This window comes from Moschus berezovskii, chromosome 17, assembly GCF_049115385.1.
Source record: "Moschus berezovskii isolate FMDL1 chromosome 17, NW_MosBer_1.0, whole genome shotgun sequence".
NCBI lineage: Eukaryota > Metazoa > Chordata > Mammalia > Artiodactyla > Moschidae > Moschus > Moschus berezovskii.
The window spans coordinates 70,005,076-70,013,264 of record NC_142476.1 but is presented as its reverse complement, the minus strand read 5'-3'; positions in this window follow the sequence as shown (position 1 = coordinate 70,013,264).

Here is an 8,189-nt window from a genome sequence, read left to right as displayed (position 1 = left end):
CCTTCTCCAGGGGGTCTTCCCAACCAAGGGATTGAACCCAGGTCTCGTGCATTGCAGGCAGATTCTTTACCAGTTGAGTTACAAGGGAAACCCTGGGAGATTATAATTCCATACTAAAAATGGTTGAACTATTGATAAATGAATTTCAAGAGCATTATGCTAAGTGAAAGAAACCCAACACTAACTTCACAGTGATATACTGCATGATCTGTATAAGTACATTTGTGTGAAATTTAAGAAATGACAGAGAGCAACATAAGATGAATATCTATTGTGGGCTGGGGGTTTGAAGACTGACTCAAAGAATATGAGTGAAAATCGTGGAAGGATGGAAATTTTTATATCCTGATGGTGGTGGTGGTTATATAACTGAATTTGTCAAAACTATTCAAATCATACTTTTATAAAGTTGATAAATTTTTGTATGTTTATTATACTTCAGTGAAAGCTAATTAAATGAAAAAAATCAGAGTAAGCTCAGAGACTCAATATCTTCTATTTATTTTTAAATCCCCAAGTGAGAGGAGTCCTCTTGCCTTTCCTCTTCTTGAGTAATGAAGTTTTATGTGTTCTAGAGCTAAGTTTAAATCTTAAAGTGTCTCTGACACTTTCAGAATTCACATTCTACCTTCAGAATCCAGTGGCTTAGAGAAACAAGAGGAGCCGTTAGGGTACAAAGAGATTCAATAAATAATATAGCTATTATATCTAGAATAATGTTACAAATGAATGTTCCTAGAAAATATTATGATTCTGTAGAGTAAAAGTGTATCATCCTGAATAATGTTTAAAAATAATACCAATTTTTTGTTGACATATTTAATAATTGGTCACTGCTTTCCCGCAAAAACCATTCAATTTTCAAGTTATTTTCATTCTTTTTCACTCAGGATCCTTGAAAATTTATTCTATCAATTGACTCTGAGAAATCTAATCCCCACATTATCTACTGAAGCCTGGGATTTTTCATGCTAGAAAATCCTACACATTACAGATATTTTTACCCATCAGGCTCATTACATTTATATTTAATCTGTTTTGTGATTGTATAAAATTTCAAATAATGTACCATACTGGTGTTTAGATTTTCTGTGACTTAAAAATTGTATAATTAAATCACATTTTGGGTTTAAAAAAATGATCAGCAACACAGTTAAGCTGTATAGAATTTAGTTTTATAAATATTGTGTAAAAATAAAAATCACACATGGAGTTCATAAAAATTCTTTAGAATATACTACATCAGATTTTCTATTTCTTTCATTTTTGTTTTTCTAATAGAAAAAGAAAAGTAATTTTAAGAGTAACTGAAAATACATGCTGAAGGAAGAGACCTATGAAATCAGGTATTTCCAATCAAAATTGCTACTTCAATAATGGATATTTGTTTTTCAGATGTATGTGCTATAATATTAAAAATATCTTTGGGCTAAAATTTGTCTTTTCATGAAGAAAAATAATGAGTTATAAGGAAGAATAAAATAGATATTATTACTCCATGGGTTTCCTGGTGGTAAAGAATCAGCCTGCATTGCAGGGACCTGGGTTCACTCCTTGGTTCAGGAAGATCCCTGGAGAAGGGAATGGCAACCCACTCCAGTATTCTTGCCTAGGAAGTCCCATAGACAGAGGGGCCTGGTGGGCTACAGTCCATGGGGTCGCAAAGAATCAGAGAGCACTGAGCGACTAACACAATTACTCCTTGGTGTGGTGTTCAATGATGAGCTTATCTCTTTCTCTTAAGGATCTGATTGCATTTTGTTATGGAGAGTTCTGTAGCAAGGGAATATCTGAGGCTCAAACCGCGCACATAGATGCACACATTGGAACTCAGTTTTAAACCGATGTTTAGGGCCTTGTCCTCTTTCCTATTGCCAAACTAGTTTCCTTAAGTGTGGCTTTTGGGGTTGGATGGTGTATGTTCATCACCTTTACAAACCCCCACCCGAAAAATATTTTGTTATTGTACTCAGCCTGTTGGCATTACTTTGCCAACAAAGGTATGTCTAGTCAAAGCTATGGTTTTTCCAGTAGTCACGTATGGATGTGAGAGTTGGACTGTGAAGAAAGCTGATCACCGAAGAATTGATGCTTTTGAACTGTGGTGCTGGAGAAGACTCTTGAGAGTCCTTTGGACTGCAAGGAGATCCAACCAGTCCATTCTAAAGGAGATCAGTCCCGGGTATTCATTGGAAGGACTGATGCTAAAACTGAAACTCCAATACTTTGGCCACCTCATGCGAAGCACTGACTCATTGGAAAAGACCCTGATGCTGGGAAAGATTGAAGGCAGGAGGAGAAGAGGAAGACAGAGGATGAGATGGTTGGATGGCATCATCGACTTGATGGACATGAGTTTGAGTAATCTTCAGAAGTTGGTGATAGACAGGGAGGCCTGGCGTGCTGTAGTCCATAGGGTCGCAAAGAGTCAGACACGACTGAGCGACTGAACTGAACTGTGGCACAAATGCCAGTCCTCTCTTGTACCTTGGCCTAGCTTGATTTGTGGGAGGCCTGAGGTCCTTGAAAGGAAGAGCAGTCATTGTTTGAATGAACCACAACAGACCACAGAGGAAAGGAGCTCAGTAAACAAGCAGAACTGGCCCATTGCAAGAGGAGTGGAATTGTGGAGCAGTCCCAGAGAGGGTGGGGGTGGGGGGACTATTTTACAGTGGAAACAAAGCCAAATGGACTGACAGAGTTCATTCAGGAGCCAGTGGGAAGGTGTAACTGAAATGCCAGCAAGTGATGCCTAGGATTGAAGGTGTGGAATTGGGCTGAAGCTGCCCAAAACAACAGTGATGTTTACTTTATTTCTCTTGGAGAGGTAACAGGGTCAAGACTTACACATTCTATAAGAAAGATTTTGCCATTTTAAACAAATCAACACTCACAAATCATATCCCTCCCTGCCCCATGGTTCATCTGCCCCATGTAATCCTTTGGTTACAGAAAGCACTTCAGAACAAAAAACGCAGGCTGGCTGTAAAGCTTCTTTCACCAAGACCCAGCCTCGGGGCTAAAATGGAGAGTTCTGCCAGCCATCAAACTTAACAGCCTTTAAACATGTGCAACATTTCTCTAAGCAAATTGGTTCCTTAATATGGTAAAATGTGCGGCACCCAAGGGGAAATGCTGGTGATCTCATAGCCCAAAACTGATGGAGTCACAGCACTGTATTCCTGAAAAGCACTCATACTTTCCACTTTGATAAAACCAGAAGCACATACGAGAGTCAGTAGGTTTTGACATCCATTGTTTATTCTCAGTGAACTTTTCCTCCTATACAGCACAGCACAGTGGTTTAATTCATGGCTTATGAGATATTTTTTTAAATATAAACCATTCAAATTTTTTCTATATTAATCAGTGGTTTCTAAAGATCCACAGGGATAAATAAACCCTGCAAGCTGGCAGGGGCTTTTCATGGCATAACCACTGGTAGTTATAAACAGTAAACAAAACATAGTAACCATTTTAAGCACAAGAGATTGCTGTATCACAGGGGGCATAAATCATTAGCTTAATAATTTCAGCAGCAGTGTCTCTAAAGCAAAATTAATCCAACAGTTCCCCCTGTGGCAATAATGAAGTACTGTCATGTGAAAAGAGAAAAACAACCCAGAGAAGGCACGATTGTGCCTTGGCTGTGACTGAAAATCCAAGTTCAACAAATAACTGTGGAACTCTTGTCTCCGTGCTGCTCTTTTGAGAGGTGGGAAGAGGGTTGCCTCCAAACCCCAAGTCCATTCTTGTAGACATTTTGATGAGCACAAGCATTCAAATGGGTTCAAGGCCCCCATGGCTAGCATGTGCCGGAGTTAGGGCATGAAAGCGATGACATATTACAATTGAGAAGATGACAAATTTCTCTTAGCTGCATAGGCAGACATTATTCACAGATTTCGAGAGAGCCAAAAGAATGAGAGGCCCAGGACAGGACAGATGACAAAGCTCCCCTTCTCGGGGGCTCGCAAGCTAAATGGTCAACAATCTGATAGAAAACATTGCAATTTTCAATGTCAGGCCACTGGACCCAGCCACAAGGGTAGAACTGACTTGTCTTTCCCATGAACTTCACCAAGCACCAAAGTTCATTTAAAAAAAAGTGTTAATAGTTTGTTCATTCTAGTTAAGGGTCCTTGACAATAGGACATTACCAGGCAAAAAGAGTTCAGGGAGACTGTCTTGATCTCCCTGGTGTTCAGTCACTATTACAGAATCTTCCTTTTTTCACCCTGATTTCTTCATCTCTTTCATGAAATCAATATAGTCTTGTCATTATCCTTACAAAAGAAAGTTCTGATTGGACACGATTTTTTTTCTCCCCTCAATAATACCACTTCTTTAATGGAGCATATTAACTACTAACAATAGTCCCTATGTTTTTAGAGTACTTATTATGGACAAAACTACCTCTTCAAGCATGTCTTTGGTTTTAAAAGTATATGATTCAATCAAGCAGAAACTGTATTACTGGCACAAAGCTGACTTCCAACTTGACTGCCTTTTCCTTTATTGCCTATCTTCCTGTCTAGAATGTAAGCTTCAAGATACTGCTTTAGTTCACTGCTATATCTGCATGACCTAGAACAGCAGAGTGCCTGGCACAGAGCAAGGGAGGCACTGAAGAAATGTTAGATGAGAGAGAAAAACAATGGAGTAAATTTTTTTTCTCCATTAGACAATGGGGAAGAAAACTAACACTAGAGTTACGTGATACTTAAAGTCAAGAATGTCAAGTCATCCCTTAGGCCCTCCCCTTTCTCACGGTGATTTGCCTGTAACCCTGTGAGCTTGAGCACTTATGCACCCCTGGCCCTAAGTGCTCCAAAGGTCAGTGTTTCTGTTCTACTAAAAAATCCCCTCAAGTGTTTCTGAATCCAGTCTAAAATCCTAGCCCTTCTTCCCAATTGAACTATTTGCTTGAGAGTTTGGCTTGAGAATCTAAGGTCTGACCTGGAAATAAATGCTGATTACTCGTGATCTTGTGGCCAAACCAAAAGGCCAAAGGTCTTTTCCCTTTCTACTACTGTGAATTCAAAATGGTATTTTGGCCAAACAAAACATTCTATTATGCACTATAAAGGGCATGTAAGTCAAAACCTCTGGCCTTAGGAATAAGTTAAACTGGTCACAGAGAGCCTTGAAAAAAAAAAAAGCCTCTGTGCTTCATTTCTGATGATATGCTTGCTTTGTCCTAAGTTTGATCTTAGAATTAATTTTTAAATATAATGTTGTGTAGGTCTATGTTGGATTATTCCTGTATTTATGCTGCCATTATGTATTTAAACTTACTTAAATTTCTTTTCAGGGCTTCCCTGGTGGCTCAGAGGGTAAAGAATCTGCCTGCAATGTGGGAAATCTCATTTTGTTCCCTGGGTTGGGAAGATCCCCTGGAGAAGGAAATGCCTATTCACCACTCCAGTATTCTAGCCTGGAGAATTCCATGGACAGAAGAGCCTGGCTCAGAAAGTAGGATTTAAAGAACTAGATCAAATTAATTTGAAATATTAATTATACAAGCATTTCTAACATATTGTTCTGTCACTAGAATCTAATCATTTGAATCCACTAAGGCAATGAGCGGTAACTGTTCCCTATCTTTTCACAAGCTCCCTATTAGTTGAATGTGCAGAGCTCTTTTATGACTTATTTCTCCTAAAACCTCTGTTTCAGTATGATTTCAACTGAATAAAAATATCTGGGGGGAGTGTGGGAAGACTGATATTTGCCTTAACCCCACGTACCCTTTAGTGATGGCCCTGATGACAACACACATCTGGATGTTTTGAATCATCCCAATGATTGATTCGATTTCTCCACTCTTCACCTAGACTTTTGGCATTGCACAGACAGAGCTATATCATTTTGGGCTTTAGTCTGTAACTTGCTTGCAGCTGCATGCTTTGCACTACACTCTGCTTCACCTTTCCTCTTGGCTACACTTAGCCTGGCCTCTGAATGTTTCCGCCCCCTTTCCACTTCCATATGTCATTCCAGCCTAAGTGAGCACCAAGCCTCTTCTGCTCCCTGTCCAAGACACACTTCTTTCTTGAATTCTTGAACCCAATCATAAGTCACTGGGTGTCAAAGTATTCCTTTATAGCTTTATAGGAGATTGCAATGGGTAAGGTGTGATCAGAAATGCCCACTCCCCTAATCTAGCAATCGAAAGTGTTTATCGAGCACTTCCTTTATGTTTAACGTATAGCCAGGTCCTGAATTCTGAGGGCCTAACTTATGAATTTCCACTCTCTAATCCTATCTCCTCTCCCAGTGTGAGCTGCATGGAACAATTCAATTTCATTTAGCCAAAGCTGACTTCAATGTCTGTTTCTTGAAAGACATACTGCAAAGATGCCTCAGGGGTTACAAAGATAAATTGCATATATCCACTGACCTCAGACCAATTTCACAATACATGTAAATGGGATTCAAAATTATGAAAAACTTGAAACTGTGGAATTAAAAAAAAGATTGTACCTAATTTGAACCAATGAGAAATTAAATTTACTTATTTCTTGAAAAACTGCCCAATTTGAAGACTGAGTTAATTGCAAACTGTGTTTCTGTGATTGCCATCACCTATAGCACTAGTAAAAAGAAACACAAGCCCTCCTTTGTCAGTATTATGAGAACTCTTGGTTACTAGTATTCGAATTTCTGAAAGTGAGCTTTGGTTTTATAACCTAAGCAAACACTGTTATTATCATTTCAAATCTCATTTTTTATAGCCTTTCACAGTGTTATCCAACTTCATTAAGTGGTGCTGCCAAAGCTAGTGCTGAAAACAAACCAAAAATCAATAACTTTGGAATAGAAGTAAGATGGGATAAACCACTAGAAGGAGAACAAACAATCACCAACATTAATTTTGGAAAGAGCCCTCAGCAAAATAATAAAGGAAATGTAAAAAACAACTTCAAAGCAAACATACACTAAAATAATTATGAATTTTTATAAGTTCCAAAATGCGTGCTCCCTTTGGGAAAATTTGTTTTGAATTATTTGAGTTGTAAGTTATATAAAGTCTCCAGGAATAACATTTCTCTTATATGAAAAGCAAGTGCCCTGTACTTAAATTTTATTTCCCACTGCTCTCCCTTACAATCCCTACAGTTTAGTTAGCAAAGTCTCTTTATTATTCCACACATCCTCTGCCAAGGAAACCAGTATTATTCCTTTCACTATTTCTTTTATTATTTTTATGATGCTCCTCTTCCTGTTTTAAATATCTTCACTCTTCCTACCCACTAATCCAAATATATGGCCCCGCTTCAAAGGCCCAATCAAACTCCACCTCATCGGCAAAGTTCTACCTGACTTAGGACAGTCATAGGATTTTATAGTTGGAATGGATCTTAGAGATAATCTAGTTCAAATATTTTCCAACTGTGCAAAAGAGAGACATTTAGGAACATTTCAAAAGAGAGTCAGAAATGGAAAGAGCAGTTTAAGTGGGCAGCAGACCCTAGGGCCCTCACCCTCTTTCATCCAACACTGCTTTTATCATATCAGTTGTTTCACCTTTCCAAGAAAGAAATTGTATGAACAATAAATTCTGGAGATCTGGGGAGGTAAAACCCATGGTCCAAAATGATAAATAAACCAAGGCTGTCCACTGAATATCTTATCCTGGTTTACAAAGAGTCTAGGACAAAACTAAGCTAAAATTCTAGGATCTCTGAACTTCCAGCCAAGCTACACTGATTCACTTTATCACTAGAATTTCCTACTAATGACTCGATGGGCCTTTTGTTACTTGCACATTTGTGGTTTGTCTGTCCAATAACACTGAGTGCGACTGCCTCGTGACAAGGTGTAATTTTTTTCACTTTTTTCACTTTTTCCCCTTCTATTTGCCATGAAGTGATGGGACCAGATGCCATGATCTTAGTGTTTTGAATGTTTCATTTCCAATCAGCTTTCTCACTCTCCTTATTTACCTTCATCCGGGGACTTTTAGTTCTATACTGTTTATCTCATAAGTTCTAATTGTTCTATCTCTCTTCTTTCTCTATACACTCTATTTCCTTCCCTTGAACATGTTAGACTCCCAAATCTGCTTTTCTAGGAATGCCTTCTCATCACTGCCTTTATATTAGAGCAAACGGAGCCCACTCCTAAAATTCAAACTGTAGACACCTGCTCTGCCCTTCATGAGCTGAGCAGCCTGCAAGCCCAAC